The 16,227-nt window shown below is 40.4% G+C and overlaps 1 protein-coding gene across 2 annotated transcripts in view; it reads right to left on the bottom strand.

Annotated features, from left to right (window-relative positions):
• Positions 1-583: 583 nt before the first annotated feature.
• Positions 584-16,227, bottom strand: part of LOC131228597 (uncharacterized) — a 36,635-nt gene continuing 20,991 nt past the window's right edge. The window contains exons 2-3 of one of the 2 annotated variants that reach the window (XR_009163021.1): positions 793-873; positions 607-687 (exon numbers count right to left, since the gene is read on the bottom strand). The gene's annotated coding sequence lies outside the window, so the exon portion shown is untranslated. Of the gene's footprint in view, positions 688-792; positions 874-16,227 lie in introns of both variants that reach the window. The other variant, XR_009163022.1, reaches the window with a different exon arrangement.

Here is a 16,227-nt window from a genome sequence, read left to right as displayed (position 1 = left end):
ATTCCTAATATACACATGTTACCTGATATACACTTATTATATAATATATTTCATCATATTCACATTCACATCCATCTAAACCTAAACTACGTAAATCCATCCAAACATAAATTACATTCATCTAAACACAAACAATCTTTTCCACATCACATTCATTCACACATAAATACATATTAGTTTAACATCATAAATAAAATACAAAAAATCATAAAGATGAAGGCAGAGGTGGTGGGGCATCGGTGGGTAAGCGTGCAGTGAGAGCCTAAAACATCTCCAACATCCGTCACTTATACTCCACCCGCATCTCCTCCATCCTCCTCTCCTGCTCCTCCCTCTGCCTCGCTTGCTCATCCATCCTCCTTCTCTCCTACTCCTCTCTTTGCCTCGCCAGCTCCTCCATCCTCCTCTCCAGCTTCTCCCTGTCCATATCCAGCTGCTCTTTGAGGTCATGGATGATGACCCGTAGCTACTGAACCTCTCTCTCTGCGACATCAGCTTGGCGTACGACGCGATTGCTAATGATGATGGATCGGCTGGAGGTAGCTCTAGCGGGTGCCATGAGCTTGACACTATGGCCAAGCCCACGCATATATCCAGAATGAGTGCCAAGCACCTCACTCAAATCTCTGGCTCACTCCGCTGAGTACCATCGGGAGTGGGCTGACTGCGTAAGGTGTCCATCGCCACCTATAATGAAAACGTATGAATTTTCATAACAAATGACATTATTATAATTCAATGCAATTAAATTTTACAATATAAGGATTTTTACCCAATTCTTGCTGGATGTACCCAAGATCCCGTCACCTGCCAACAGTGAGTCCCTCAGTAGAGGTCTACTGGTCCGGGCTCTTGGCCAGTGACGGAATCTCGCTGCGCAATCGAAAGGATAATAGAGTTAATATAAATGCATGGAAAGAATATATCAACTTAATAATTACCAGTAATTTCTTACCATATTATGACGGAGTTGTACAAATGACTTTAAACCAGTTACGTGGTTCACTTCTAACTTTTCCTTGTTGTCAGAATTTATTTTGCTCCTCTTCTGAACACGTTATTCATAATACATTGTTATTATTTACGAATTTAATTGTAACCTTAAGATATCGTAAATATGAAAATATTACCTGAAAAGACCCAGACGAAAATCTTTCGCAGAGTATCCGCCAGTCTTCATGGGTCACGTGCGGCGGTGCAGACAGTACGACCTCCTCGTGGCTCTTACACCGCTTGTACCGCCTGTGTAAGTCACTGTGGTACTCCTTGAACTGCTCCTTGACCATGTTGTTGACGGCATGAGAATTGTGTGTAACACTCAAATCTAAGTCAAATTTATCTTGCAGTTTCATAAATAATAGATTAAGGCAACAAACTTATTAAGAAAATAACTTAATCATAAATGAACTTTTATAAAATAAATTTTAATTTACTAAAATTTACCTGAAGGCGATGACGGATGAGCTGCCGCACATCATCTGTCACATTCGTCCAATGGGGGGTAGTGGGGGATCAGAGATCGGCATAAGACACCGACCTCCGATGTAAAGAACCCGGTATTGTTCCCAACAGGTCTAATGCAGTCCTGTGGAAACTCTACCGTCACCCTACCCTCACGCGTAAGTCACTCTAAAAGTAACCCACGCGTGGGTTTACGTCCTCGTCGGCTGATCGACGATGCTATTGTAAAAGAAATATGTAAGTCTAAGCATAAATAGAAGTCATTAAAAGAAATATATGTCTATACTTATATGCAGTACCCGGTGTATGCGGGACTGAGGGATCAGACGCCTGCGATGCAACATGTGACGACGATGCTGTCTCCATCGCATCACGAGTAAAAAGGGTAGATCCAATGCACGAATGACGTGGTCTCCCACCTGGTGCCATCACTAAATATGTGCGAGTTACGAACTTATAAATTTAAACAATGTCAATACAAGTGAAATATACTAAAACATTATACAAGTAGTGTTAATGGTACAATGCATTTGTTCTTATGCTTAGAAAGATGATTAAAATATAATTAGACTATTACACTATAATGCAAGCGGAATATAATAAAACTGTAAACTTTAATCTATAACCCTTAAAAATTCCATTACACATTTTCATTATATATTAAATACACATTTCATTGTAATAGAAAATAACTTTTAGGTAAACTATCTGAAGTACTCTTTGTGTAAGTTATCATACGCTTCAGAAGCATATGTCATATTGTGTGAAGCATTCGACATTGTTATAGCCAACATGCCAGTCATAATAGGCGAAATCTGGTTCTCGAGACTTCATTCAGATATACAAGTGACAAAGCCGCATTTTCCATAGCAAGTTTCCCGCGGTTATATATCTCCATCAGCTCTGAAATTTGTTTGAGATAATGTAATCTTTCATCTGAGTCATCGTTGATATATTCCGCGGTACACTCATTGACCAGACTGGGTATCTCTTTGGCCCTACCCGAAGAAGATAGGATTGGAGAGTCCATCTGTAACAGCTGATGAAGTATGACCCGTGCTTTCGCTATGCTCTGATTTGAGGAGGACATGATCAGAAATTGACTCAACTGCAAATGTGGATTATAAACTAGTCAATTAAAGGAATAAATCATGACTTGTAATTTTCACGTATACTTGGAACACATAAATTATTCGAAGTGAAAAATGATATGTAAATCATGTGTACATTTAATAATCGTCGTCTGTATAACTATCGCTTAGGACTATTTCTTATTCACCATTACTATCACTGATCAATATTTTCTCTTCATCGTCTGTAACGTCGTCATCAATGAAATCGCTATCATATTTAACAATGTCATGTATTATTGAGGCATCAATATGATCAGGTGGTACATCATCTCTGTCCAATTGCACCACATCAATATCAACACTTGAATCAGTCCCTGTATCCCTAGATGACATATTTTTTCATATGCTTCTTCAAATGTAGACATTTCATTTCCCCCGTCCTCGTTATCTTCAACTTCTGGTATGGGAACGTCAAATATGTTCCTGGGCTTTATTTTCTGTACCACGTGCCAAGAGCCACCTAACTTGGTGTCAGCAAGGTAAAATACTTGTTTAGCTTGGCTAGCGAGGACAAATGTGTTATCCTTAAACCACTTCCGAGATAAATTTACGCTCGTAAAGTAGTTGTCAGTCTGTATTCCCAACTTCTTATTTCTAATGTCCCACCAATCACATTTAAATAAGTACACTCACTTTTTTATACAATAACTCAGCTCAATAATATCCGTCAAAATGCCATAAAGGTCAATTTCTATCTCCTCATGCGTTCCCTTCACAACCACCCCACTATTTTGTGTGGTCCTATACTTCTCACGTTCTTCAATGTGGAATTGAATCCTATTTGTAATATAACCTGTATATCTACATACACGTCTATCAGGGCCACACGCCAGTGAATAGAGTGCATCAGACGCATCCGTAGAGTTGCTAGTGCACAACGTCTTCATTTATTATCATATACAGAATTGAGTTTAGGTTTAGGTTAGGTTTAGGTTAGGTTATAGGTTTAGGTTTAGGTTAGGTTTAGGTTATAGGTTAAGGTTATAGGTTTAGGTTATAAGTTTAGGTTTAGGTTATAGGTTTTGGGATTTGAGAATAGGTTTAGGTTATAAGTATAGGTTTAGGTTTAGGTTATAGGTTTAGGTTTAGGATTAGGTTATAGGTTTAGGTTAGGTTATAAGTATAGGTTATAGGTTTAGGTTTAGGTTATAGTTATAGGTTATAGGTTTAGGTTATAAGTGTAGGTAATAGGTTTAGGTTTAGGTTAGGTTATATGTTAAGGTTTAGGGAATTGAGTTTAGGTTATAGGTTATAGGTTAAGGTTAAAGGTTTAGGTTTAGGTTATAAGTTATAGGTTTAGAGAATTGAGAATAGGTTAAGGTTTTAAGTTTAGGTTAAGGTTATGGGTTAAGTCTATAGGTTTAGGTTTAGGTTATAAGTGCAGGTTATAGGTTTAGGTTTACGTTAGATTATAGGTTAAGGTTTAGGTTTACGTTAGATTATAGGTTAAGGTTTAGGGAATTGAGTTTAGGTTTAAGTTATATGTTTAGGTTATAGGTTAAGGTTATAGGTTTAGGTTATAGGTTATAGGTTTAGGGATTTGAGTTTAAATTATAGGTTATAGGTTAAGGTTATAAGTTTAGGTTAAGGTTTAGGTTTAGGGTTTAGGTTTAGGTTATAAGTATAGGTTATAGGTTTAGGTTTAGGTTTAGGTTAGGTTTAGGTTATAGGTTAAGGTTTAGGGAATTGAGTGTAGGTTATAGGTTTAGGTTATACGTTAAGGTTATAGGTTTAGGTTATAGGTTTAGGTTTAGGTTATAAGTTTTGGGATTTGAGAATAGGTTTAGGTTATAAGTACAGGTTTAGGTTTTAAGTTTAGGTTAAGGTTATAGGTTTAGGTTTAGGATTAGGTTATAGGTTTAGGTTTAGGTTTAGGTTATAGGTTATAGGCTTAAGTTATAGGTTTAAGTTATAGGTTATAGGTTTAGGTTTAGGTTAGGTTATAGGTTAAGGTTTAGGGAATTGAGTTTAGGTTATAGGTTATAGGTTGTAGGTTAAGGCTATAGGTTTAGGTTTAGGGAATTGAGTTTAGGTTATAGGTTATAGGTTATAGGTTAAGGTTATTGGTTTAGGTTATAGGTTTAGGTTTAGGTTATAGGTTTAGGGAATTGAGAATAGGTTAAGGTTTTAGGTTTAGGTTAAGGTTATGGGTTTAGGTTATAGGTTTATGTTTAGTTTATAGGTTTAGGTTTAGGTTATAAGTGTAGGTTATAGGTTTAGGTTTATGTTAGGTTATAGGTTAAGGTTTAGAAAATTGAGTTTAGGTTATATGTTAGGTTATGGGTTAAGGTTATAGGTTTAGGTTTAAGTTTTAATAGTGGAAATTCAATCACTAATTGTTCCCATGGTGTGGTCCAGTATGACTTAGATCTACCTCATTTTTGGGATAAAGCACTAAAATTTTAATAAACATGGGCTTGCTCCAACAAATTTGAGCTAATACATAAACACGGCCTGTCCAACTGGCCAAGCCACTCAAATGCTGTTCATAGAAAATAGACAGCTTCATCATGATCATAACAGCGGTTGCCACATTCTAGGGACCCCCACTCAACATCCGGATAGCTCCGACGCACATTCGGGTCTGCTTCATCAATTTCGAGCTAATACATAAATACGGGCCTGTCCAAATGGCCAGGCCACCCATATTGCTGTTCATAGAAAATGGACAGCAACTCATCATGGTCATAACAGCGGTTCTCACCTTCTAGGGACCCTCGCTCAATTAAATCCTAAATTAGTTACCCATCTAAGGTTGGATAGATTGTAATACTTTCATATTCTCATTTGTTAGTCCACGCCAAAAATCTGGCAGCATCTCCCCATGCCTCTCCAGATAAGTTGATCTTACGTTACATTCCGACGTTAAATATTTAAAGCAATGTGAAGATATTTGACATTGGATACGGAACGGAAGAAACAGATCCAGATAGAAACGAGGAGATGGACCGTGGATCAGGCATAAACATTTAAATAGATTATATGAAAGCATACTATCCATCTAGCCTTGAACTGTCCAAAATGGGACAATTTGAGCAATTTCTATGCCACCAAAAACACACCATATCTATGTATGGCCCCATAGAAATCCTCAAACGGGCAACTAATTATTTAACTTACAAATCACAATTATAAGTCACAAGTATAAACTAACTAATCACAATAATATTTTAAGACAAAAAAATGTAATATACAAGCTTATTAGGGTTTGCAAGGACAATTTTAGGCAACAGAAGGCAATGGAATAATATACACATTTTATCTTCATACTAAGAACAGAAATACAATGCTAAGTAAATAAATCTAACAAAATTTTACATGAAAGAAAAGCTCTAGAATGTAGGGTATTAGATGTGATTAGGTGGGATAAAATTGCATTTGGTCCTGTGCAATTCCATCCCGCATTTGGAGAAGATGGGAAAGGTTGGGATTAAGTGGGATAGAATTGCATTTAATCCCATGGTTCACCAAACATGATTTTACTTAATTTGGTGTTTTCCCCTAGCAAAATTTATATTCTAAACATGAGATTGGATGGCTACAATACCATGGTATTTCTAAACATACAATCATTATGTAATAATGATGTTAATCACATCTAATATAATTCAATACCATTTAATTCCACGGACCAAACACATCCTAAGGGTTGGGTTAATCCACCAGATTACCAGACTTGGCTAATAATAAATCAACTTGGATATGGATATGGACCTTTTATTTCCTCCTGGCCTAAAAACTAACCCAATTAGCTAATGACTAAAAGGCAATTGATTTGTCTAAGAGGGCCTTATTTAAGTTATCCTTTTCTTACTTCTAGATCGGCCAGGTTTGAACAACACAGTAATAGACCTAAGTGGATTCGACTCGAACCCAATCTAGACAGGGAGACAAGGTGCTTTAAAATTATTTAGTTATGGCAATCAATGATTCTAATTAAAAGCTAAAGATCTACCTAATCAGAAAAAAATGTGGTAGGGTGTTTAACAAAAAGTCTATTTTTGATAGAGAACTAAAGATTAAGAAAACATGCATCCACCCAACTCAAAATCCCAATCTCAAGTAGACCACATTACAGGAAACAATGTTGATTGAACGTCAACCATTAAAAACTTTTTGGGGGACATAAAAGTTTTGGATCAAGCTAATCTTTGTTTTTTAACTTCATCTAAGTTTGTATGACCTAATCCACATTGGACTAATGGTGGATATCCAAACACTATTATTTTCCTTTAGTATGGTCCACCTGAGATTTACATCCCTCTAATTTTTGGGATAAAGCCCTAAAATGATCTGTAAAAATGGATGAATGGCATGGATAAAATATATACATCATGGTGGGGCCATAGATCACCGACCACTAGCCATGGTGGGCCCGTATACATAGGAGGTGTTGCAGAGGAAATCGGATTGCATACTGAGTTACTCAGTACACTCTTATTGTACTAAGTAAACTCAGTAGGGCCCGCCTTAATCCCAAAAAACCCTAACTCCCCAAATCCCTAAATCCTCAAATCCCTAAATCCCTAAATCCCCAAATCATTTCAATCGGTATTGAGATTGAGAGAGATTGAGAGAGAGAGAGAGAGATACACCTCATGGTTAACTGAGCTTTAAAGGAAGAGAACAACTTCCTATTTGAGTTGGAGCCCCGCTCACGAGTCCACACCGAAAATAGGGTTCCCGAGCTCTGAGGGGAGAGAGAGAGAGAGAGAGAGAGAGAGAGAGGACCGAGAGAGAGAGAGAGGGAGAGGATGCGAGAGAGACAGAGAGAAGGGACAAGATGCGTGAGAGAAAGAGAGGACCAAGAGAGACAGAGAGAGAGAGGATGCACGAGAGAGAGCGAGCACCGAGAGAGACAGAGAGAGAGGGCGAGAGAGAGAGAGAGGACCAAGAGAGAGAGAGTGCGCGAGGGTGAGAGAGGTCCGAGAGACAGAGAGGGCACGAGAGTGAGAGAGAGAGAGAGAGAGAGAGGAGAGAGAGAGACTTTTGTCTCTCTCAGGAAATGGATTGGCTGCTCGCCTTGACACTAGCGCTAAGGGCTGGTGGTCATTGCTCTGTGGGCCCCACCATGATGTATGTGTTTCATCCCTGCCGTCCATCTATTTTTCCATTTCATTTTATGGTATGAGACAAAAAATGAGGTATATCCCAATCTTAACTGGACCACGTTATAGGAAACGGTGTTGAATGAGCATCGACCATTAGAAACCTTTTGGGGGGCCATATAAAGTTTTGGATCAATCTAATATTTTTTTCCCTTCATCTGGGCCTGTATGACCTAATCAACAGATTGGATGTCAAATAAAAAGTACAGTGGTCCTTAGGAGGGTTTTAATGGTGGATATCCAATCACTATTGTTTTCATGTGGTGTGGTCCACTTGATATTTACATCCCTCTCTTTTTTGGTATCAAGCCCTAATATGATATGTAAAAATAGATGGACAACATGGATGAAACACATACATCATGGTGGGACCCATAGAGCACTGACCACCAGCCATGGGTCTGCAGGGGGAGTAGCCAATCCGTTTCCCTCTTAGATGCCATATGGTGACGACACCAATTTTGTGGGCCCCACTATGATGTATTTGTTATATCCACACCGTCCATCCATTTTGAGATATCATTTTAAGTCATGAGCCAAAGAATGCGGCAGATAAAAATTTGTAGTGGACCCCACCATAGAAATCTTAGGTGCCCCACACCATATGAAAACAATAGTACTAATTGGATATCCATCATTAAAATCCTCCTAAGTCTCACTGTATTGTTTATTTGACATCCAATATGTTGATTAGGTCATACAAGGCCAGATGAAGGGAAAAAACAAAAATCAGCTTGATCTAAAACTTTTATGGCCCCAAATGTATTTTAATCGTTGATGCTTAATAGTACTAATTGGTCCCATTATGTGTGTCCCACATTTAGGCAGGCCTAATATATGATTATGAATGTTTTAAGGAAACCCTTCTCCACTACATTTAGGTGAGTTACTCGTTACCGTTACCAGAGTAAACTCTGTAGGGTCCACTGTTATTTATTTAATTTATCCACTCCGTTCATCCATGTTAATAGATAATTTGAGGTCTAAAGAACAAAAAGGAAGCATATCCAAAGCTCAAGTGGACCACACCACAAGAAATAGTGTGATTGAACCTCTACCATTTAAAATTTCTTGGAGGCCATAGAAGTTTCGGATCAAGCTGATGTTTGTGTTTTCTATTCATTCGTATATTTTTGATATTATGAACAACATTTAACCATTTTTTGGACAATCTAATCAGTTTAAATTGAAGAGTAAATAACTTCAGATGTTTAATTCAAATTTCACTAAAATTGTTGATCAATCTTGATATGCCCAATATCTTTTCCCATATGTAGCCTAATTGAGGAGAGTAACTAGTCAAATTAAGGGTATTGATCAGTAAAATAAAGTGAACGGACCAGACATGTAAAATGGGCAAAATATTTTGGTCAAAATTGTGACCCAGCTTACTGACCTCGTGAGAACCTAAGAATTGATGTTAGTAAGTTTTGTGGGCCCCATCATGATGTGTGTCGAACATCAACACCGTGGATTTGATGTGTCCCCTTTAGGTTATGAGATATCTCAAAAATCATCTGTATACGAAACTCAAGTGGGCCATACCATCTAAAAGTATGTGAAGACATCCTAAAAAATATAAAAGCACTTGGTGGGGCCCACATGAGTTTTTGATTATGCTAAAACTTGGTTTGACCCCTCATCCAAGTGGGACACACATAATGGGTGGGTTAGATATGTGAATCATATTTAGGCAAGCCCAATATATGATTATGAATGTTTTAAGGAAACCTCTCTCCACTACATTTAGGTGAGTTACTCATTAACCTTACCAGAGTAAACTTTGTGGGGTCCATCATTATTTATTTAATTTATCCACTTCATTCATTCATGTTAACAGATAATTTGAAGTCTAAAAAATAAAAAGGAAGCATATCCAAAGCTCAAGTAGACCACACCACAGGAAATAGTGTGATTGAACCTCTACCATTGAAAATTTCTTAGAGGCCATAGAAGTTTTGGATCAAGCTGATGTTTGTGTTTTCCATTCATTCATATCTTTTTGATATTATGAATAGGTTGGATGACAAATAAACATTACTGTGGGCCCAAGGAAGGTATCAACGATGGAAATCATTATTCCACATTGTTTTTCCCCTTCATCTATGCTTGTATGACCTAATAAACATATTGGATGTCAAATAAACAATACAGTGGGCCTTAGGAGGATTTTAATGATGGATATCCAATCACTATTGTTTTCATGTGGTGTGGTCCACCTGAGATTTATATACCTCTCATTTTTGGAATAAATCCCTCAAATGATCTTTAAAAATGGATGAACGCAATGGATGAAATACATACATTATGGTGGGGCTCACAAAGTATGAACACCGGCCACTGGGGGAGTAGCCAATCCGTTTTCGTACACTGACCCCACCATGATGCATGTGTTGTATCCATACTGTCCAACCATTTGTAGAGATCATTTTATGGCATGAGAAAAAGAATGAGATAGATGTAAAGTTCAAGTGGACCCACCACAGAAAACCATGGGAGCAGTCATACCCATCGTTGAAACATTTATAGAGTCCACCATGATGTATTGTTGAGATCCAACCTATTCATAAGTTAACATAGAGATGGATGAGGTGAAAACAAAAATATCAGCCCTGAGAAGTTTTGGACGGTGAATGTCACTGTCCCCACTGTTTTCTATGGTGGGGTCCATTTGAACTTTAGATTTATCTCATTCTTTTTTCTCATACCATAAAACTATCTCTCCAAATTAATGGATAGTATAGATACAACACATGCACCATGGTGGGGTCCACATAGCTTGGTGACGTCACTTCAGTAGCGATTTGGCTACTGACCTTGTTAGAATGTAATCCACGTCCACCCAAATCCAGTCCTCTCTATCTCTCTGTCTCTCGCACCCTCTCTCTCTATCTGGCTCTCGCACCCTCTCCTCTCCCACTCCTCTCTCCCGCACCCTCTCCCTCGTCTCTCTGTCTCTTTCACACCCTCTCCCTCCTCTCTCTCTTTGTCTCTCTTTTCCTCTCTCTCTCTCTCTCTCTCTCTCTCCACCACAGATCTACTATTGCCGAATGACCTACTCACGCGCGCCCTCTCTCTATCTCTCTCTCTGAAGCTCGGTTGAAGGCTGGTTCATTCCTGACCATGTGGTATCTCTCTCTCTCTCAATCTCTCTCAATCTCAATACCGATTTAGGGATTTGGAGATTTAGCAATCTGTGGATTCCTGATTCGGTGTGGACCCTCATTTAGGGATTTTGGGATTTTAGGGCTTACAGATTTCAATGTGGACTGGGGATTTTCTGATATTACAAATTAGGGATTTGGGAATTATAGAATTTTAGGGATCTTGAGGATTTTAGGGATTTAGGGATCTTGAGGATTTTAATACTTTAAACAAAGAAGGATTAAACAATAGTGTTACTATTAGAAAGAGCAAAGGTTGAATATTGTTTAATTAAACATGAATCATGTAAATTTTTTTTTTTTAAGTTTTAATTTTATTTTTAGTTTTGTTTTTTCAATCTTCTTGCTTGGGCATTGCATGTTGAAATGTTGGGATGATGAGCAGCGAGAGGCTGCCCCACTAATTTTTTTAGAGTAAGGACAACATCTATGCCTTTTTTTTTTCCTTCTCTTATTTCTTTATGACCTGTATGAATATAGTTTGATGGTTGTTATAGTCTGTGTGGCTGCTTGGCTAGGGGTAGATCTTCTTTATAGGTTTTGCTTCCCCTACGTGCTGGTTCAGGATCACCATCATGGGCCCACATGTAGAGATGATCCAAAGATTAGAACCGTTCATCATCTGTGTAACTACCATATATGAGCTAATAGTGCAATGACAACACCCCAAGAATGAACTTGACATTTGATTTTGTCGAGTTAATGTGATCCATTGAAATTTAGCTTCACCAATCTCACACACATATGTCTTAGTATGTGTGTCCATATATAGTCAGGACATGTTCTTCATTGAAATTCAGAGAAAAACTGATCCACATCCAATCCATTGATCTAGGCGGGCCATGTTTTTTCCCCCATTAAATGGAATGAGACTTGCTTACAGAATACATTCACAAAAAAAGTAAATAACTACTGGTTTGGATCTTGTAAATGGAAGTAAATAGGATATGTAATTTGAGTTAAATGAATTGGGAGTAAATGGCTTTGTTACATGGGAGTAAATGAGAGGAATGGGAATGCATTGGAAATTTTCAACATATTCACAAGTACATATGTGATATTCCAAATTAGCTTTAATATCCTAAATTAGTGTACATATGATTCAACCTAATGATTATAATAAACTCATTAAAAACTGTAAGACCCGTATCTTAGACCGTACCGTTCCGGAGGCTTTCGCGATCCTCCCGGTCGAATTTCGACAACCCTCGACCTATATCCGACGTTTGCACGCGATCCTAAGCCGAGTCCAGCGTAACAAAGTTGGCTCGACCCGAAACTTGTACCTTAGCTGTAAGACACGTATCCTAGACCGTACCGTTCCATAGGCTTCCGCAGTCTTCCCGGTCGAATTTCGACAACCTCGACCCTTAACCGGTATTTGCGCACGACCTTGATTCTTATGCCGTTACCATAGCAACCGTGTCGTCGCTGTGGTTCTGATACCGCGACTCGCGCGCTGAGGCGATACCTTGGTTAGGAGATGTGGGCCAGCGTTCGGTGCGAGGAAAACGCCGCGCGTGCAAATTCTGAGAGAATCTCTACGAGATGTCACATCAATCAATCAACCCATCAATCCCATCATGTCAAGTACATGTCAAGTACACATCACCTTTCACCCATCTCCAAGCAACCCCAAAGTCAAAAAGTCTCTTACTCACCCATGCTTTTCTTACACCAAGCAACCACAAAAGTCAAAAGAAGCCTTACTCACCCATCCCTCTCTTCCCATCCATCACTCCATCACACATCACCTATCTCTCTTTACAACTCTCTCTCTCTCTCTTCTCTCAACTCACTTCCCAAGTAAGCAAGGAAGAACTCCACACGTCCAAGCCCTCCCATGGAGAGAAAAATGCATGTGTGAGGCCCACCTTTCCATCCCTAGATCTCCCATCCTAGCCACCCATTTCTCATCTTCCTCCATCAAAGAGAAGCACAAAGAGCTAAGGAAGCCAAGGGAGCAAGAAGATCAAGTGGTGGGTGCTTTGATAGGGTAGTTTTAATTTTTTTTATTTTAAGATAGGTCAAGTGAGGCCAACCGATCAATGGTTTGGATCTCACTTTGGACCCTAAGATGTGGCCGATGGCCCACTTGGATCATCATGATCATTCCATGATGTGGCCATTCTCCATGGACCCCATCATGATGTTTATTTTCCTTGCATACCTAGGGTCATCTAGACTGTCTATTTTAGTGGAGAAGGGATCTCCACCGTTGGATTTTGATTTAATGGGCCCATGTGTAATGGGACCCACTTGATGTATGTTTGGTTGCAAGGGAGGGCCCATAGTGCCAGGGTCCCTCCATCATGCGTGTCCCACTCTCTATCTCTCTCTCTCTCTCTCCCTCTCTATTTCATTTTTTATGTGATCATAACAGGGTTGTATGGCCCACTTGGATGGACCCCACCTTGAAACATGTATTTTATCCAAACCATCTTCAAGTGGAGCCCACCTTATATGTATTGCACCCACACCACCTACCCTTTGGTGGCCCACCTAAATAGGGCCCACCTTGTGCGTGTGAGGCCCAGACCGTCCAGCGTCCAGGGACGCTAGACGTGCATGGAAAACACAAATATTAGCTTGGTTCCAAGCCAATGGGGGTGGCCCACTTATATAGGCCCCACCTTGATGTATGTATTCGATCCACACCGTCCATTCCTTTCCCAAGCTCATTTTAGGCGTTGAGCCGAAAGATGAGACCAATCAGACCTTCGGGCGGGCCATACCATAGCAAATGGTAGTTTTCACCATTGAAATCTTCCCTGATAGTTTAATACACCGAAAAATACTCAATATTGGACTCTTATGGCTTATCTTGAGATGTGGAATCCAATGGCTGGGTTTGATTTTCTGGATGTGGACTCCACCTGTGAAAAACCACAGAAAGTCAGAAAATAAAAAAAAAAAAGTGTTACATGACACAGCAGCGTTGGCTGCTGTGTCAGAGGCGCTGACAACGCCAATTGCGGGCGGACGGGCGGACGGACCAGGGACCCACGGTCCCAGCCGTGGGCCCCACCATGATGCTTGTTTACCATCCATGCCGTTCATTAGGTGGCCCACTTCCCTTCAAATTTCGGCTGCATCCAACGCTCAGGTGGCCCACATCATAGGAAACAACGGTGATTAAATGGCTACCCTTAAAATCCTTTTCTGGGCCATAGGATTTTTTTAACTCAATATGAAATTTTTCTTTACTCTTCGTTCGGGTCTCTGTGACCGTATGGACAGATTGGATGGCATACAAACATTGTGGTGGGCCTCACTTGGGACCCACAATGATTGATGTGTTTTATTCCCACCGCCCAGGGACGGTGGAACCCACTATGGGGCATGTGTTTTGGACAGGCCGTCCACCCATTCCACAGGGACAGGGGGGTCCCACTGCTGTTGACATCAACAGGGTCTGTGGGACCCACCATGATGCATGGGTTGCACCCAATCCGTCCAACCATCTTAGAAGCCCATTTTATGGCATGGGCTTAGAGAATGAGCCAGATCCATAGTCTAAGTGGACCCCACCTTGGCATGTTATGAGGCCATTAGTTGTATTTGTGGCCCATGGTTGAGGCCCGCCTTAATATATATGTAAGGCCCATGGGTCGAGGCCCATTTGATGTATTAGGGGCCCATGGGTTAAGGCCCATTAATATGTATTGGGGCCTATGGGTTGAGGCCCATTTGATGTACATATGGGGCCCAATTGGTGTGGCCCATTTGATACACATAAGACCCATGAGATTAGGCCCATTTGATACATTCTAAGGCCCACGGGTTATGGCCCATTGCAATGTACATAAGGCCCATTGGTGCGGCCCATTGATATGGCCCAATTGATGTATTTAAGGCCCAATGGGATGTACCTCAGGTCCATTGCAATGTGCCATCCCAATATGGTTTATGTAATGATGTTATGACGGTCGTGCCTTGGGAGCAATGTTGGTTTGACATCCACATTGCAAGTATAATGTTGGTTAAATCTCCACATTACAACTCTTCTTAGGGCCCATTGTTTGGCCCATACTTGTCGTGTGTAGGCCGTCTAAGCCATCTGCGTTGTAAGGATAGTGCATTACTTTATAACATGTGTAGTATAACTCCATAACTCATGATCATACGCATCATATGTATGCTTGATATGAGAAGTGACTAATCATAGCATATGCCTTCGGACAGATTGTCTAGGGGCTCCCGGATAGAGGGTGTTGCCCTACATGAGCGCATGATACGCGCAGGATTGCTGTATGACTGGATAGTATGATTCATGCATTCGCATCGTGTGATATGGTTACTGTACGCCCTAGCGACATCAGGGCCGTAGCCTCCACTAACGTATCGTGGTTGGCAGGATTGGATACTAGAAATATTATTCTACATGGGGTGCTATAGATATCCCTGGGTGAAAGTCCCTAAACCCTTACGGTACCAAGAGGTTGCTCCAACGTCTAGACCAAGTGGGTGCATGAGCGCCGAGTGCTGATTACCAGACGGTTGCGCTTTCCACTGTGTCATGGTCAGTTGGAAGGGGGTGCGGCCTTACCCGCTCGAAAGTAGGAGGCAATGTTAGGCTGAGTTTGACTAGCTCGAGGAATGGGTCCGCTATCGACGAGCTGAGCCCGATATTAGTAGGCAGATAGTGAGGTCTCTTCCACTTACCTTATTGCGCGGGATGGGGCGGCGATCTGGTTTAGAGTGTACTAGACCCCGGTGATATTCTAGAATTTGAGCTGTATTGATATGTGGACTTGATGAGGATTTGTATACTTGAGTTGCATTTCGCATTGCATGGCCTTGGTATGACCGACATCATTCTTTGCACCGCATGGCCTTGGTACGGCTAATGGTATTCTTAGCTTTCATCAGCATGTTCCGCATTACTCTGATACTACATAACTGCATTACCACCTTGAGCACACACTTTCACCACCCTATAAGCTTTCTATAAGCTTATACACGACCGTTGCGTGCAGGTGACGTTGGATCGCAGCAGCGCTGAGGCTTGGGCACGTGGCTGATTATTTTGAAGTTTTATTCATCATCATTGTATTTTCCTTTATGCTCATTGTAATTGTAAAGTTTTGATCATAGTGGAAATGTGATGGAGTTTTTGGTTGTTGTTTGTGGGTTATGCCTTTGGTTATGCTTATTACGAATTAAATTGATATTAAAAATCTTCCTCGTAGCATCCCAGGATCGGAACCTGACAAATGGGTGCTGGGAGCCGAGAATGAGGTTCTATGGAGGTTGTCGGTGCCGGATTCGGTGATCGAAAATTTTGTAAGCCCGATTTTCGAGTTTGGGACGTGACATTAGCGACCGCACCATCACCGCGGTTCCAACGCCGTGACTCGC

Source organism: Magnolia sinica, chromosome 2, assembly GCF_029962835.1.
Source record: "Magnolia sinica isolate HGM2019 chromosome 2, MsV1, whole genome shotgun sequence".
NCBI classification, from domain to species: Eukaryota; Viridiplantae; Streptophyta; class Magnoliopsida; order Magnoliales; family Magnoliaceae; genus Magnolia; species Magnolia sinica.
This window is presented reverse-complemented; position numbering and strand designations above follow the sequence as displayed.